The sequence below is a fragment of the Acipenser ruthenus genome, chromosome 34 (assembly GCF_902713425.1).
Source record: "Acipenser ruthenus chromosome 34, fAciRut3.2 maternal haplotype, whole genome shotgun sequence".
NCBI lineage: Eukaryota > Metazoa > Chordata > Actinopteri > Acipenseriformes > Acipenseridae > Acipenser > Acipenser ruthenus.
In genome coordinates, this window is record NC_081222.1 from 8,466,423 (window position 1) to 8,485,544 (window position 19,122).

At 37.8% G+C, this 19,122-nt stretch overlaps 1 long non-coding RNA gene across 1 annotated transcript; it reads right to left on the reverse strand.

The window, feature by feature from the left end:
* Window positions 1–1,765: 1,765 nt before the first annotated feature.
* On the reverse strand, window positions 1,766–10,910 carry LOC117409797 (uncharacterized). The gene is made up of 4 exons (XR_009310158.1): window positions 10,835–10,910; window positions 7,210–7,305; window positions 4,184–4,850; window positions 1,766–2,919 (listed from the first exon to the last, which is right to left on the reverse strand). It is a non-coding gene; the product is annotated as an uncharacterized LOC117409797 (long non-coding RNA).
* Between the last annotated feature and the right edge of the window lie 8,212 nt (window positions 10,911–19,122).

Sequence of the window (19,122 nt, forward strand, 5' to 3'; positions counted from 1 at the left end):
GGGGTCCTGCTTCGCCTGGGGTCACTACACTATGGCCGGAGCCCCACGGAGGGGAACGGACGGCCATGAAGAAAAGGGGAGAGGTCAGGAGACCAGCTCCCCCAGCCGCACTTTCGCGGTCGGAGATCATGTGGTCGGAGCCCCACGGAGGGGAACTGCCGGCCATGAAGAAGGGGGGGGAGGTCAGGAGACCAGCTCCCCCAGCCGCACTTTCGCGGCAGGAAACACTGTGGCCAGAGCCCCACGGAGGGGAGCTGCCGGCCACAAAGAAGGGGGGGGAGGTCAGGAGACCAGCTCCCCCAGCCGCACTTTCGCGGCAGGATAGTGTATGGCGGGAGCCCCTGAAGAGGGAGCTGCCGGCCACGGAAAATTGGGGGGTGCCGGACCTCCCACCATGGCCACCCCCATGGACACTGTGCTTTCCCCCTCTTCCGGGACTTTGAGACTGAGGGGGGAGGTGGCCGTTGGGGCCATGTGTGCATTGCACAAGGGGGGGGATATGTAACAGGGTGAGGTGCCCTGTACATTGTTTGTTTACTTTTAGATCGGGGTCCCCCTCTGCCCCTGTGTTATTTTGTATCATTATTATGATTTATTATTGTATACATGACGGCGAGCGCCGTATGTTATTGTTTTGTTTATTTTTAAAACGTGTCCTGGCAGAGGCGAGATCGGTGCTCGTCCTCTGCCAGGTGTAATGAAAAATACTCGTGCAGAAGGTGGCCATCTCCCGAATTAATTAAGTGATTAATTTAGTTGCTAATCGGGAGATGGTCACCTGAATATAAAAAGCCTGCAGCTCTCCAGTTCAGGGTGGGTGTTTGGAGTAGAGAGACGGAGAGCGAGAGGATTAAAACGAAACTAGTAGCAGTAAACAGGAACAGTGACGGCGATCTGCCCAGCCTGACCTGTGTTTTTGTGTTAGTGATTTCTTTTTGTTTAATTATTTATTTTGCTCTGTGAGCGAGTGTTTTCTGTTTGAATATTTTATTTATTTTTTTGGATTCATTAAATAAAACGGCGCCCGCGCCACTGCACAAGACCTTTTTGTTGTTGTTGTTGTCCCTTCTTCTGCCGTGACGTCAGACCACTCAGCCATTCCTGTCACAGTGTCTAACAGGTATTCTTGTTTGTTTCACAGCTTTGTAAATGTGAGTTCATTAGCATATCCTGTTTTAATAATTGTGGTAAAGCATTGTATCCCATATTTTGTATCACTTAAAAATAAATACAGTAAACGTTTGCCTTATTGAAGCACTACCAGTTACACTGCATTTAGGATCCTGGCAGCTGGTTTAGTTTGCTTCCAGTTAAAGATTGAACACACGCTGCACAGAGCTGCACGATTTCTTTAAAATGTATCCAATGAAAAAGACACCAGTTGTATCAAAGATCAGGAATATTTCACATGTCTGTGATTTTTACATTTCCTTATGTGTTTTGTTTGATAATTCACTCAAGGTAAAAATAGTATGCCTTTAAAAGGAGGACATAAAAACAAAATATTCTACAATTTTAGCATGTAAATATTTAGGGACATTTGTTTAACTAAAGAAAATGATCAATTTTGAATGTGCCAAGAACATTTTTTTCGGCTTTAATAAATGTTATGTTTAATCAGTGAAATATCTTAAAACACCTATTTTTAGACCGTTAAATGCTGTGAAATAAGTCTTTTTACCATGAAAAAAAATACAGCTCATATCATGATATTCGTTTGCATGTGCATTTCAAAATTAAAGTCAAACCACATTCTTTATTAGTTTGCAAATGCTTTATTAAGCTGCAGATGACACTCAGATAGAGGAGAGTGAGATGGATCACATTTACATTCATGTTTTTTTAGTGCTACACAGGGGCGTGCATCAGTCTTGACCTCCCTCTACATTACCATGTTAATACAGGTGGGATTACTTCACCAGTGTTCATGCAATGCCTAGTTTATTCACATGAGTGAGAGCGGCCAAATAAGACGGGATAATAATAGGGAATACGTTTTAAAACCTTGGTTAGCAACCCTTTAAAGGGTCTCCCAGTGATAATGTTGCTCATGGGTTGTAAAGTCTTCCATTGCCAGTTTAATCTATAGTTACTATACAGAAGTGTGTAAATTTATCAGAGAACCCTGTTGCTTCTGTAGTTTTGATTTGTTGTGCATATGAAATCAAACCACTGGAACTGAAAGTCCTGGAAAATGGTCAAAATAGGCAAGTCATGACTGTCTAATTATATTGATGACTTTAATATGCCACACATGCAATTCATTTCATATTGGAAGAAAAAAGGAATGCATACAGTAGCCACCAACGGTGAAATGCAGGAGACTTTTTAGAAGTTGTTTATGATGCCAATTTAAAGCACATAGTGGTCTAACATCAAATGACACCAGAGATTTTGAGAAAGTGCACAGACACAATGCCAAAAAAGACGTCATTGATGCCAAAGGTGGCCAGACTAAATATGAGCATTAAAGACACAGCTGTGTTTTTAGGTTTGAATTAGTTTCATGTAAGATGAGAAATTAATGATAATTTCTGTAGTAAATTGACACATTTTTTGTGTGTGCAAAGCTCAATAAATGACAAATCTTAAGGTGTTCTAATAAACGTGCACACTGCTGTAATCAGCATGTCTTCTTTCATCTATTCCTAATTTTCTGAATGAAGCTGAAAATTATCCCTGACTCCTCCACATTAATGCACAGTGTGAGTGGGAGCCTCCCACAGATCCATTTAAATAAGAATTGAAATTTCTGATCAAAGACTGAACGTAATGACCAGATCATTCTCAAGGAAGATACAGTATACTAAAAGAATGTAGAACAAATAGAAGAGCCACTCAGCATTGTGTTTTGCATCTTCAGGGAGACTTGTTACCAAAGTAACATAATCCTTCACGACAGGAGCATGTTTTTCTTCACTGGAATATAATGAAAAAAAAGAACAAATTAGTAGCATATATACTCAATGATCTACTTGAGTATTAGAGTATGATCTACTTGACTATTAGAGTATGATCTACTTGAGTATTAGAGAATGATCTGCTTGAGTATTAGAGTATGATCTACTTGAGTATTAGAGTATGATCTGCTTGAGTATTAGAGTATGATCTACTTGAGTATTAGAGAATGATCTGCTTGAGTATTAGAGTATGATCTGCTTGAGTATTAGAGTATGATCTGCTTGAGTATTAGAGTATGATCTGCTTGAGTATTAGAGTATGATCTGCTTGAGTATTAGAGTATGATCTGCTTGAGTATTAGAGTATGATCTACTTGGAGCATTAACGCATACATCATAATTCAGAAAAAAATAAATTCATAAAGCACTGATTGTGGCTTTTAGAAGGGATGCAATTTAGCTGACATTTTGGTCCACAGTAAACACAAACAGATGACAGACACATTAAAGGACATTAAAACCTGTAAGAGCATATCTTTACATATGTAAGAGCAAATGTAAAGATAAAAGTGAAATCTCAAATAGAGAGAATAAATATTCAGTCTTAAGAAACCTCTCATGTTTGCAAAAAATGTAATAAAATAAAATATATCGAAGTGACAGGTACAGCATTATATATAAAAATACAGAATCACCTCTCAATCATGAGAAATGAGACAGTAAATGAACCAATAGTTCAGCACTTTACAAATAACAAACATAACATGAATGACCTAAAACTTGCAGCTTTAGAAAAAAATAAGATTAGATAATGTAAAATATTGAAGAATAAAGGAAAATAAATGGACAAATAGACTAGATACCATGATGCCTGAAGGTTTAAATAGACAGGAACAGTAGATTGCTTTCTTACGTCATTAACTGTGTAGTAAATGACATCACAAGCACAGTAATAGATTTAAATAGAAATAAGTGAGTGTGGTTACCATGGCATCAAAAGCCTATCACTACTTCCACAGTTTGTTTTCAATCACATTTTCCCTTGACAAAGGCATGTTAAACATTGCGATGGGGCTGACCGTGATTAAGCAAACGGAAAACCTCTATGCAAACGCACAGTGTCAGATAGCAATGATCTTAACAGAACCTTAACAGGCAATATCCCTGAAGACGGAGACGGCATCTCTTTAAAACAAAGCCAATCCTGGCCCTGCTTTAACTAGAAAAGTTCATTTCCAGCACGGCTGCTCTTCCACTCAATCACACGCTTGATCATTGCTTACCTCCCAAGCAGTTGAAGTTACTCGTCTTGTCAGGAATGTGTTCCAGTTGGATTTGATTTCCTTTGACATTCAACACTTTAAATTTTTCAAAAGGTGGAATAAGTACCTCTTCTTCATCTGGGTTATCTGAATATTCTTCAATTAGCACACCGAGGCAGGTGTGTATTTCAAACACTGTTGTTGTTCCAAACTCTTTCGCTACATTTTTGTCTACAGAGGTAGAAGCAAACTGCCCAAATCGTACAATTGCACCTACAACAGCGGTAGACTTTTTAGTAACTCCTCTAAAAACCTTATAACATTTACCCTTCTGGGATCTCAGAGTATTCAGGGCGTCTGTCAAAAGAAAATGCAATGACTTGAATGGAAAATCTTTGTAATGTGTTCCTCCTTCTCTAACTGCTTTATTGAACTGGTCATGTACAGCATCCATAGTGTAAACATAGATTGCCATGGCTTGTTCCAGTTTCAGTGCCTTCTGCTTTTTTTTTTTCATTGTTTTTTTTGCTGTGTCCCAGGCGTTTTTAAAGTCTGGTTTTTTTTTTAATTCTGATGAAAGATATTTTTTATTGACGATTTTTAACATTTCCTTTCTACAACCGACATATTGATCATCAAGGGAATTTCCTGCGAGGTCCATCGGTATTGAAGCCTTAAAACATTGTGTCTGAAAAACAAAACAAAAAAAAAAGACAAAAATATAAAAACATAAGTAGAAGAAACACCATTTGTTTATAATATGCATGAGCGATTACACATATTGTAATCCAAAACAGTGTTGTAGGATGAAATCTGAAGGTTCTGGAGTGCCACTAAAATATCGACTTTCTTAATCAAGAATTATTATACAAATTCACATTTTATTTGTATACTGAACTTAAACATCATAGGTAATAAGAATAGTCCATTCTGGCTCAGAAGCAGGCAAGAGTCGTCTCATCGGTTCTCAGTATGCCATCCCGGGAAGAGCTTCCTTTGTGTTTGTGTCCACACAGTCGTAGTCGATGCAGTGTTGCTGTCGTCTTTGTTAGCATTTTTAGCCTTCTTAAAAAAATAGTTTGTAACAGAAGTTCCTAATGCTCTTTTCATTGCATCAAGGGGAATACTGAGTTTCAGTACCATTTCTCATGTTGTTAGTATATATGGCAGCAGTGTGGAGTAGTGGTTAGGGCTCTGGACTCTTGACCGGAGTGTTGTGGGTTCAATCCCAGGTGGGGGACACTGCTGCTGTAACCCATGAGCAAGGTACTTTACCTATTATTATGTATTTCTTAGCAGACGCCCTTATCCAGGGCGACTTACAATTGTTACAAGATATCACATTATTTTTACATACAATTACATTATTTTTTACACATTTTTTACATACAATTCCCCATTTATACAGTTGGGTTTTTACTGGAGCAATCTAGGTAAAGTACCTTGCTCAAGGGTACAGCAGCAGTGTCCCCCCACCAGGGATTGAACCCACGACCCTCCGGTCAAGAATCCAGATTGCTCCAGTAAAAACCCAACTGTATAAATGGGTAATTGTATGTAAAAAATAATGTGATATCTTGTAACAATTGTAAGTCGCCCTGGATAAGGGCGTCGGCTAAGAAATAAATAATAATTAGTCTGATAATAAGTAATTAATTATATTTAAGGGTTCTGGTTTTTGCTATATTTTCTTTACCGATGACTATCTGCTGAATTTAAGATCATGTTACCGGCATATGCTTTTTTTTTTTAAACCGATAAAAAAAGAATTTCACCTGGTTTTTATGAACTCTAATTCACAACACACACCTGTTGAAAAAGAATCCATGCGAGAATGCTTCCTATGTATAGGTTTCAGTTACTATCTGGTTTGCTGCTGTGTTAGACATACTATCACATCACACACAGCTGTCATCACCAAGACCGCACAGAGAGCAATTCAGCACTTGGCAGACAGGGGGTAGCCGCGCACCGAGAGGCGGCGAGATCCCCAACCGGGAAATTAAGTTGGCAATGCGGCCCGACAACCAGCAGTCTAGATTCGTGCCTGCGAGGCATGCGATTTATCTAGGCCTATGCCATCCCAGTGGCTTTTGCCGCTACACCATGGGACCCTCCAGAAAGTTTTGATGTAATTAAATTGGACGTTTCTGTTTTAAGTTGGATGTACAAAGGTCATTTTAAAAGGAGATGGGAAAGTGCAGCATTTTTTCCCCACAATTACTGCATCGGGCTTTGAGTTAATGCCTTTACTACATTACTAGAGTCACAAGGTGAACGTAATAAAGTGTTTTGTTGTATTGATGTCAGTCTGTTAATATTACATTACTGTTTCATTTGTTTATGTGTTCCTATCTTTACCTGTTTGGGTTGTGGAATTGGGGTGGGATTTTTCAAAACGATTTTTACCTGTTTTATGGTCCATAAAATAAGTAAGCAATACGACCCGACAGGGTGGGTGGTTTTGGGGAATACCGGATCGCCCAGGGCCGTAAGAGCCCCCTTATAGCACCTGTGAAAGGTCCGGTATAGCCCCGTAGCGCCCACCCTGGAGGGTCTCATTGCGCTCTCATTGAATACATATCATTCAAAACACAGAAAAGCTGACCATACGACAAACACCGTCTAACATGTTGCATTCCTGCAATAGACTTGTTGCAAAAGCATTAACTGTAGCTACAAGAATCTATTGAAAAAGAACTTTAGTTTTTATTTTAATGTTACGTCTCTCTCTTTAAGAACAAACAACTATTTGTAATAATCACCAATCAATTATATACAAATGTAATCAACATTGAATGCACACGTCTATCCTCGACGAGGTCTGTGCTTGCTTGCGAGGCTGCCGTTTTAAAAAGAATTTAAAATGAAGAAATAAATGAATACATTATAAATATATTAATATATACTGTACAGTCAATACGTGAGGGGTGCATGTCAAATATTTCTGTAGGCAGCCCTGCACACTGTATCCGTACGTAAATTATCAGTCAGCTTAATTATGAAAGACAGGCAGAGAAATCCAGAAAAGAACATAGAAATATAACCTGTGGAAACTCCAGCAAGATCACGGCAGACAGGATGAGAATCGAGGGCACGAGGTTTTTCATCTCCGTTTTCTTCCTTCACCAACCGGGCAAATCCTTTCAACAAAATTTTTGTTGGAATTAGGGACGATAAAAAAAAAAGTTTAAACAAGACACAATTCATTTTACTCCCATGTTGTTCCATTGCTTGTTTTTATGTTCTTTCTTGTTTGTAATTCATCACATTCTAGAGCTCACTTGCTCTAAAGTTTAAAGTGATTGTAGCCTGCAATTGAGACTATTCAGTTTGTTTAAACAATAATGATTTATTATTCATACATTTATCCAGCATGATAAAAGTTATTTATAACTTGTTGTTGTTGCAAACTTTCAGTCATGTTAACGCTGTGTAATAGATTTTCTGCTTATGCATAACCACTGTTTGTATGCTTGGAGCTTTCCAATTCTTTTGTTTTTTTAAATTACTGCTTTTATTATTATTATTATTATTATTATTATTATTATTATTATTATTATTATTATTATTATTATTATTATTATTGCGTGTGTGTATTTTCATATTATACTGTTATTTAAATCTGTTAAATGGTCTGATTGCAGTAGATGTGTGTGTAATATGATATACTAATGTATTGTGTGTTTTTTTTCTGCTATATACTGTACAGTGCTTTGAGATTCTGATGTATAGAAAGCGCTATATAAATGCAAATAAATACAATAAATAAATAAATCATCTGTGTTTCCTGGACCTTTATTTCAGGTACCGGTAATAATAAACAGGCCTTCATACATGCCATATAGTAATATCCATTTTTAACTGCAGTTTTAACAAAAGCCTACGTATGGATTTTGGGAAATAATGATTCTATATTACTGTGCATTTGAATATTATTAGCTTTGTTTGCGGAATACCAATGATCTGCCTTGCACTTGTCTGTGGGACAATCAGAAAAAAATCCCTTATAATGTAACCCTGTTCCACACCTAACTGTGTGTGCTGTGCTTTTACTGTGGGAAACTTGTATAAGGGTTACTTTACCATGTTTATTTTATTTTTTTAATATGCTTTACCAGACCTCTCTGTGCTTTACAATGCTTCCCTATGCTTTACCATATCTCTGTGCTTTGCAATGCTTCCCTGTGCTTTACTACACCTCTCTATGCTTACAATGCTTCCCTATGCTTTACCAGACCTCTCTATGCTTACAATGCTTCCCTATGCTTTACCATACCTCTCTATGCTTACAATGCTTCCCTATGCTTTACCACACCTCTCTGTGCTTTGCAATGCTTCCCTATGCTTTACCAGAGCTCTCTGTGCTTTGCAATGCTTCCCTATGCTTTTCCAAACCTCTCTGTGCTTTACAATGTTTCCCTATGCTTTACCAGACCTCTCTGTGCTTTGCAATGCTTCCCTATGCTTTACCAGAGCTCTCTGTGCTTTACAATGCTTCCCTATGCTTTACCAGACCTCTCTGTGCTTTACAATGTTTCCCTATGCTTTACCAGACCTCTCTGCGCTTTGCAATGCTTCCCTATGCTTTACCAGACCTCTCTGTGCTTTACAATGCTTCCCTATGCTTTAGCACACCTCTCTGTGCTTTACAATGTTTCCCTATGATTTACCAGACCTCTCTGTGCTTTACAATGCTTCCCTATGCTTTACCATACTTCTCTGTGCTTTGCAATGCTTCCCTATGCTTTACCATGCTTTCACTGTGCTTTATTACACTCGTTTAGTGTGGGAAACCTTAAAAGGGTTGGTTTACCGTGGCGCATTGTACATATTTTTAAAATTACAAAAATTACAAAAGTTCATTGCAGAATGTTCTCCTAGTACAAGCAGGAAACTTAACTGTATGTTTTACACATTAACACCAAAACTATGTGGGTGTCTAACAGGTATTCTTGTTTGTTTCACAGCTTTGTAAATGTGAGTTCATTAGCATATCCTGTTTTAAAATAAACGTGGTTTGTTTTGAATATATATATATATATATATATATATATATATATATATATATATATATATGCTGCAGAAATTATCTATTAATTTCTGCAAACTCATCTTACATGAAACTAATTCAGAAATATCGACACAGCTCTGTCTGAAAGTGTCTTTCATGCTCATATTTAGTATGACCACTCTTAGCATCAATAACAGATTGACATCTTAAACAACTTCTAAAACGGTGAACAGTGGAGGGAAGATGTTTACTACTCAGGATATAAAACAAGGAACTGAGTGGGGTTTGGGAACTGGACTAACCTTGGTTGGAACACTGCAGACACAAAGAGAAACTAAGCTAAGCTAAAACAGGGTTTAGCTTCATACACACATTTTTAGGCAAGATATATAAGACAGCCATTTGAGAAGCATTGAAGAAGATCCTCCATTAACACACACCAACGCCATGTCCGATGGTCTCCCAGAGATCAGAAAACTAGTTACTGCTTAATTTGTGCTCATAACTAGTGGCCTCGTTATTGTGTCTAATGATACTGATTAGGCTGCAGAAGTGTGACTTTTTGATTATTGGAATCAATAAAGGAAACTTGTTCAGTTCTACTTAAATCCTTCTTGTGTGCACTTTTTCACACCGACATATATGCTTAATTAAGATTGCTTAGAACCGTTCTCTGGAAAAGAAAGTTGTGGTGGAAAAACCTGACAACCCCTGAACACTTCAGCTTACAGAAAATCATATTGAGTTGGTACTAGGAAGCAAGGATAGGGCATCTAAAGAAAATTAAAATGCCTCAATGAGTAATGAAGAATTTGAGGACTAAGGAGCATGGCCACACACTTAACAGACCCCAATTAGCTCTAATCTTCGACTGCCTTACCTAACATTAGTGGCTGGTTTCACAAACCCCCGATTAGGACTAATCTTGGACTATTCAATGTTCATTTAGGTTAACAATCAAAGGAATAAGTCCTAATTGAGAGTCTGTGAAACCAGCCGATAAAGATTTTTTTTTTTATTATTTGAAAAAAAAAAAACTAAAAAAAGGATGCCTTAAACTTTTAAAATGAACAAGTCACATCATACAGCATAAAAGATCCCCACAGTAAAAGCACAGCAAAGTGTAATAAAGCACAGTAAATGCATGGCTAAGCATAGGGAAGCATTGTAAAGGACAGAGGTATAGTAAAGCATAGGGAAGCATTGTAAAGCACAGAGAGGTGTGGTAAAGCACAGGGAGGCATTGTAAAACACAGAGAGGTATAGTAAAGCATAGGGAAGCATTGTAAAGCACAGAGAGGTATAGTAAAGCATAGGGAAGCATTGTAAAGCACAGAGAGGTGTAGTAAAGCATAGGGAAGCATTGTAAAACACAGAGAGGTATAGTAAAGCATAGGGAAGCATTGTAAAGCATAGAGAGGTATAGTAAAGCATAGGGAAGCATTGTAAAGCACAGAGAGGTGTAGTAAAGCATAGGGAAGCATTGTAAAACACAGAGAGTTATAGTACAACATAGGGAAGCATTGTAAAGCACAGAGGGGTGTAGTAAAGCATAGGGAAGCATTGTAAAGCACAGAGAGGTGTAGTAAAGCATGGTAAACTATGGTAAATGCAAGCATATAATATATATTCATATAAGGATCTAGAAATGCCCTTACCTGAAAATTCAAATGCAGTTAAGCAGTCTTTCACTCCAACCGAATGACAATCGATGACTAAAGCTGTGCTGTCTTTATATACCCTCCCAGCTCTGCACAGCAGCAGAGGGGGGCTTGTGAGTGTTTACAGCAGGCTTTAGCAGTTTGACAGGTAAGCCACATGTGGTTAAAAGACTTCCTGCAGGCTTCAGTAGAAAATAATTAAAGATACTCTTTATACAGACTCAGAAGAACAGGGGTCTAGCTTGTGTTGCTTTGGGGTGGTACATTTATTATCTCTGTCTAAATAAAAATACATGTATATATGTCTACTCTGTGTTTAAATAAATAATAAACATGTGCAGTAGTGAGCACATTGATTAGAACACCTCAAGATGTGTCGTTTACTGTGCTTTGTACACAAAAACATTTATTCATACAGAAATCATTCATTTTTGCAAACTCATCTGACATGAGTCTGACAGTGTCTTTAATGCTCATATTTGGTCTGGCCACCTTTTACATCAATAACAGCTTGACATCTTTTTAGGATTGTGTCTGTGCACTTTCTCAAAATCTCTGTTGTAATTTGATGTTAGACCACTTGGTGCATTGAATTAGGCATCTTAAACAACCTCTAAAAAAGTCTCCTGCATTTTACCACTTGTGGCTCTGTGTTCCTTTTCTCTTCCTATTTGAAATTAATTGCATGTGTGGCATATTAAAGTCGTCAATATAATTAGACTGTTGATGATTTGCCTATGTTGACAGTTTTTCTGGATTTTTCAGTTCCTGTGGTTGGATTTTATGATCTTTTATAAGGGTTAGTTTACCATGTTTTGTTTTTTTAATATGCTTTACCATACCTCGCTGTGCTTTACAAAGCTTACCTATGCTTTCCCATGCTTTCACTGTATATATATATATATATATATATATATATATATATATATATATATATATATATATATATATATATATATTACCCCCATAAATGGGTTTCTTCAATGGTGACTCTGTTTCACACATTGCAAAATCTTTCAATTATATTATGAAAATACACTGTAGATTTTTATCATGTTACAAAAAATGCATTGTAGTTTTTTCTTATATTTAGGGCTTCTGATTTTCAGTTTTAACCGATAAAACCCACCCGATACAAAAAAAATGAAATTGGTGGATAGCCAATAAACACCGGAAAACACCGGAAAAACAGTGGAAATGGTTAATCAATTCACGTTGACTTTATCCCTTAAAAAAATAAAACCTACTACAAAAATAATAACAAATACATTTCCCAGTGCTGCTGGGCAATGTCCCGCCTTCCTGACTTGTATCTATCATTGATTTGTTCTGAATACTTAAACCCACCCCAACTACTGAGTAACAGCACATTCCTATATTTCTATTGGAGACTCCGCTTGCGAGATTTAAAATGAGATTTCAATCAGGAGTGGAGACTTGTTAGCGGGATTTGAAGCTGTATTACAGTTAAGATACAGAGGATTTAAAATAGAATTGCAAATTGTGGCAAAATGTAAAAAAATGCCTACACACAAAAACCCCAGAAGAATGTGCCCGTGATCAGAGGGATTTCGTTGTGGAAGACAGCAAAGCAAAGAAGGTACAACGTAAGTGTGCAAGTACTGTCGAGTTACTTTTGACAGAAAAAAAAAACAAACACTTAAGCATTTTGGAAAGTAACCGAAAACACTAATTTCATACAGTATATCAAAAACGAAAGCCCCGAAAAAAACGATTTACATAAAACTCGAAAATAGCTCCAAATAAGCACCGGAAAATACAATTAATGAAAACCGAGAAACAGAAGCCTTACTTATATTACAAAAGTGCATTGTACATATTTTTCAAATTACAAAATGCATTGTAGAATTTTCTTATATTACAAAAATGCATTGTATATTTTTTTGAGAAATGAATTAGCAGAATCAGTCCTGACTAGTACAATGTGGAAACTTAATGGTATGTTTTACACATTAACACCAAACCCACGTGGGTGTCTTATAACAGGTGTTCCTGTTTGTTTCACAGCTTTGTATATATGATGGCATTAGCATATCCTGTTTTCAAAAGTGGTTTTGTTTGAAAGCACTGCTTAATGCAAATGGCATTGATGCGTGAACACTATGGCAACCCGAAAGGCATCATGGGATCAGTAATCTCAAAACTACAGTAAAATACAGAACAGAGGCGCTAATCTGAATGCAAGACAATACATTTTAAAAGTTTAAAAAGTTTGAGAATTGTTGGTTTAGGTGGAAGCTGTTAACGGGTTCTGCTGGGCACCAAAATAAACTAAAGCAAATGAACATGCCTGCATTTCTGATTGGTACCGTTTTTAAGTCAAGACTGAAAAATGGCTTTCTTATGTGTTTTAATGTAAATTTTAAATTGCTGCTTTTAATATTATTATTATGATTATTATGGAGAGCTGGATGCCAAAAAGACTTTGCTAACTATGCGCTATGTACTTCAAAAACATTTTCTTTACTGATTCATATATTAAATATGTACTGCAGACTCAGCTCATAGTGGAAAATTAAATGCCCCTCGGCAATAATTTTCCACTATGACCCTCTACTCCAGTACATATTTACTATGTATATATATAGTGCCTCAGTTTCCCGGTATATATATATATATATATATATATATATATATATATATATATATATATATATATATATATATATATATATATATATATATATATATATATATTGTAACAGACCGTCAGCGTTGAGCGCACGAGGAAGATATCAGAAACGTGGGGATGCTGATATCTTCCCCCAAAGCTCAAAACTAGAAAGACGGGCGTTACGGTGGCAGAACGGAATAGTAAATAAAGAAACTTCAACTCCCATGATTCCGAAGGTCAATAGTCAGGTGACATGTCCTCGGGAATCCAGGGGGTTTTAAAAGGCAGGTCAGCAATTAGAAAGGGGGAAGGTAATTGTGAAAGGTACTTTTTGTATAGCAGCAGTTTTGAAAGACCGAGTGGTGTTGTCGGTCCGTTTCATTAGCTGAGTACAGATTGTACAGCAACTGTTTAAGTGGTGTGGAACAGAGACAAGAGCGGCGTGCTTCGTTGTGCAGAAGTACGGGAACAGAGATTAAAAAGGGCGACAGTGTTGGTGACCAGAAAGGATGACTTTATTCCAGAACCGAAGGTACCTGTGTGGAGTGACTCCAAAATAAAAAGCGAGTAGGGCTTATATTTTGGTCTGGCCGGAGGAAGCTGCAACGCGTCTGCAGTCTGGAATGAAGTGCAGCTGGTGCACTCGCCAAACAGATCTCTTCAGTGAGTAACTGAGACCGCAGACTTGCGGGATCCATTTGTGCTTGGTTTCTTTGAAAAGAAAGACAGTGTTCTGTGTGTACCTGTTTTAAAAGAAAGTCACCGTATTAAATGGACTGTTACTCACCTGCTTACTTGCCTGCTGTATGCAGCGTTCAACCCGTTTTCTACAGCTGTATTAATTGTTGCCAAACTAAATAAGTTTAAATAGGCAAAGTTTTATACCAGCGCTATAGTGTGCACGCACTGAATTAATAAAAGCCTGAGCTTTGTGGACTGTTATTTTAAGCAACCGCATTCTTTTCATGGACTGTGTTTTATTTGAGTAAGGCTGGTTGCTTAATTTCAGGGACAGAAACGCCATTTAATTCTAAAGGCAGTGGGACCCTGAAATAGCTGTAATCATCTGGGGTTTAAAGTGAAGACCCAGACTGGTGTTTATTTTTCTGTTGAACCGGGACTGTGTGGTTTAATGAACTGTGCTTAATATACCCAGGAAGGAAACAAACCACACGGACGGTGGTAGTTGTTTTGTATTTGTTTGTGTTGGTTCGTCAGGATCCAGCCAAGCAGCAGGCTGTCAGTGTCAGTGTTCACCAGCAGAGGGCGACCAAGGGACAGATTACTTGGAAGATTTACCTGTTCTTGTGGATTATAAAGAAAGTGAACCATTGACCCTTACCTGGCGAGACTTTTGTTTCGAGACCAGGGTTACTGTTACCAGCAGCGTCTGGATGGAACTTGGACTGGTCTCTATGTTAAAGCAACATGTTTTTCCTTGCAACGAGGACAGCTCGTGCAAGCAGTAGAGAGGGTTGAAGAAGTGAGATCAGTGGGCAGGGTTTCTTTTGTTTTGTTTATTTTCATAAACGTTCTGTTGAGACTTTGAACTTTTGTTTAAGAAAATAAAAATGCCTATTCTTCAACCCTACCAAGTGCCTTGGTGTCACCTCACATGCTGCCAGTTGGCTACCACACTAAAATACAGAACAGATTATATATATATATATATATATATATATATATATATATATATATATATATTATATTATTAGTGAACAATGTCACCTCCAAAATGATTGGCACCCTTGATAAAGATGAGCAAAAAAGACTGTATAAAACAATAATACCAGTACTGAGCTAAAATGTAATTTTCCAACATGTGGAATATATTTGACTTTATTAATGATTCAATGGAATCAACCAAAGTGTGTGCAGGCGTACAGAGAGTAAGGTACTGTGAAATTGTGAACGTTTGTGTGTGAAAACTGTGTTTTGTTTTTGTTTGATTTTGGTTTTTGCAGGTAAACAGCTTAGCTGTCCTGTTATATAGTTTAGCTTCCTGTTTTGTGTTTTAGTTTAGTGCTCAAGAAAAGAGCTAGGTGTTTGTTTTGTTTTTGTTTGTTTATTAATAAAATATAGTGCGTCAGTGCTTAAACCTCAATTTCCTGTGTCCTGGGTTTATTTTTAAAGGGGCAAAGAACCCGAGTGGGTGCGATTCTTTTACTATATATATATATATATGCATGCTGTTTTGCACTTAACGTTTTCACAAGAAGTTAAAGTTATTTATAATCCCGAGTGTGTACAAAAAGCAAACGTTAACAGCACATACAATGAATTACGGGGTCGCAATCCCATCAGCTTTGATGCAGTATAAATTAAGAAGGTGAAAACTGACAGGTTTACCAGTTCTTCCTGTGGCAGGATGGCTTGCAGTGGTGAGATGTGGTGACATCACGGACCAGGAAGTAACTGAACCAAAGCAGTGGATGGGCGGGTGAAACTGAACGCAACGGCATTCAGCTGATTTTTATTAACAAATGATTTGAACAAAACAACAAAGGGCACGAGGGCCAAACGAATCAGACAGACAAACACGTAAGTGTCATGCTGGCTAATCCAGCACGTTTTAGCAATTGTTATTTTAAAGTCTGTCTCCTCTCTATCTCCCCGTACCTCCTCTCTGTACACCCAAACCCGCAGCACTGACAGCTGCAGGTTCTTATACTCTGGCCGAGGGGTTAACTAGCTGTTAATTATCTTATTACCTCTCGGCCACAGTCTGCACGCGTTTGGTAAGGATGCGTGACTGTCAGCTAGTTAAATAATCAGTAGCTGATCAGCCACGCATCCTCACAGGTTTTTAAATATAAAAAACAAATAACAAAAGACGCAGCACTTTTATCCACGCCGCAAACAAAAATACAAATAATAATAAATAAATACACAGGGGCGGGACACTCCGCCACAAAGATAAAATACAGGGAGGTGTGATGAGTTGAGACGTTTTTCAGCCTTGGGATGCATTCAGTGTACGGTAGTAAAAAGGTTTGGTTTTATTTTCTAATCAAGCTGATGTGTATATACTTAATAACGCATGGAAATATAAACAGACGTGCGGCTACGGCTCCTCATTAACACAGAACGAAAATACCTTCATATAAAAATGTGTGCGTGCATGTTTTTTTCTTCTTTTTTTTTTTTTAGATATAACTAATGGCTTCGTATGCTGGATTAGACTGATAACTAACCTTTTCCTCAAATGCTATCTGAACATCTGGTCATCTGGTCCGTTTTGAAACACTACCAGTGAGCACACAGACCAGATTCCCCCTCCATGTGACAAAAATACAGAAGTGGTTTATTGCTCTGCTGGTGTTACAGGCTAATTCTCACCACAGCGTTTTCTGGCATCCTGGTGATATACGTGTTTATTTGAAGGAGTGAAAACTGACAAAGAGGCAATCCGTCACATATATATATATATAAAATTTCTTAGCAGACGCCCTTATCCAGGGCAACTTACAGTTTTAAACAGAAATACATTTGAAGAATCACAGTAAGTATGTGACAGACTAGCTGCAGGGAGGACTTCAGACCAGAAAGAATCACACAGACAGACGGTACTGGGCTTGAAACTGAGACGCAATGGCTGCGCTCAGTGCGTTCAATAAACAAACAAAAGGTTTTAAACAGAAAACAGGACACGGCACTTGAGGCCAAAATAAATACATACAAAACGGATTAACACTAAACAAACAGAGGACGAACAGACAAACAAACACAGTGAGTCTAAACACATTATTATTATTATTATTATTATTATTATTCTTTTTATTCTCGTTTATTTTACCTCTCCACACCCGTTCTCCACTCGCCGAACACACAACCCCGAGTGAGTGCTTCATGCATCTATATATACTGTTGTGCCAGGATTCAATTACTAATTAATTATTCACTTGAATCCCAGCACGTGAATTAATTATGTGCAACCTCGTGCTCACATATTAAAAACTTTAAATGCACGTGAAGTGATGTGCAATCCTCGTGCTTAAATACAATTATACATTTTAAATACTCGTGCTGCACACACCCATTTATATCCCGTGCAGCCAACTACAATACACCAACACCACAGGCAACATATAACACAGAAATGCACACAGGGGCGGGACACATTGCCACAAAGTATTAATACAATTAAGAGCAAGATAAAATACAATGACTTCGGTTCTAGCAAGTACAAGTATATGACAAAATACGATTCAATAACGGAGCAGATAACAATGTCAGTGATAGTTACATCAGGAAAAAATTAAATACAAAATACTACAGATTAAATAACACTTGTGACAGATTACAGTACTCTAAAGTACAGGATTAAATGCAGTAAAATAGGGAGCAGATGAGTGCAAGTTAAAGCGCATTAAGGAAGAGTGATAAAGTGTCCAGAGGGAAAAGAGGAGTTCTACAGGTGTAACGATCACTCTGCACAACTGAGAAGCAGTTGCACGGTCCTCCCTAAGGAGAAACTACTGGCCCTATTCCTATAGCTAAATAAGTCAGCAAGAGTGACAGACAGCAAAAGCAGGGACGTCAGAGGTGTCAATTTCACGAACAATCAGTTTATTATTGTGAACAATAATGTCAACAAATGAAAAAATGAACAAATGAATGAAATGAATAATGATAAGTAAGGAATTCAAATAATTGCAGGTAACAGGTAAGAATAAAGCTGGTACAGATGTAGGGACAAACAGAAGGCTGAACAGTATCACCAAACAGAAATTAATGTAGTGTCCGGAGGGTCTCCAATAAACCCACACTCACAAACACAACACACACAGATAAAGACCAAGGATAAATAAATAGATACAGACGAAAAACTCTATGGCAATGGTGGGAAAATGACAGGTAGGCCCAACAAGTCCAGTAAAGCAGGGTAATTGAAATCCATACAAAGTAACAAAATAACAAAAAATACAGGAAACAAAGTATCAAATTAAAGTAGAAAAAATCCAAACAAAAAAGAAATGATCTCACCCACAAATAAGGCAGTCCAGCAAAGTGTCCCGAACTGATGGTGATTGTAGAAGGTTGAAAACATTGAGTACGTTGAAATTGTTGAGACTGTCCAGTAGTGTTGAGTTGAATGGTGAACAGTTGTTTTGGAAAAAATCAGGAGGATCAGGAAAAAAATGGAGGCTGTCACACATAAAACAACAAACTCTAAACAGACCTAGAAAAACAGCTAAACTTAAACAAGTAACAGTGAAAACAAAAAGAGCAGTTTAGACAAAGCGCAGTGACAAAAGAAAATAAACGGATGCACTGGAATTATCTAAGGATGTTAATGGATTCACTGAAATTTAAGTAGAGAAAATGCTGTAGTTAAATGGATTCCTCTGAGAAAGGGAGTCTCCCTCAGGCCTGATTAGCCAGCTTTAATACAAGTGCTGGCTACTAAGGAGCTCTGAGATTGGAGGGGTGGAAATCTGAATGAGCCAATGGGGAGAGAGGATGAATAGAGGGTGGTTGCAAGGAACTATGGGAAATGAAGTTTTGACCTGGCCAGGCTACTGACCCTAATTAAAGGGACAGGTGGGTGAGACTTACACCCACATTATGTAGCATGGGAATTGCTACATATTCCCCCCCCCCCCCCCACACTGGAGGTGCAAGGGACGAACGCCATAGTAGCGTTTTA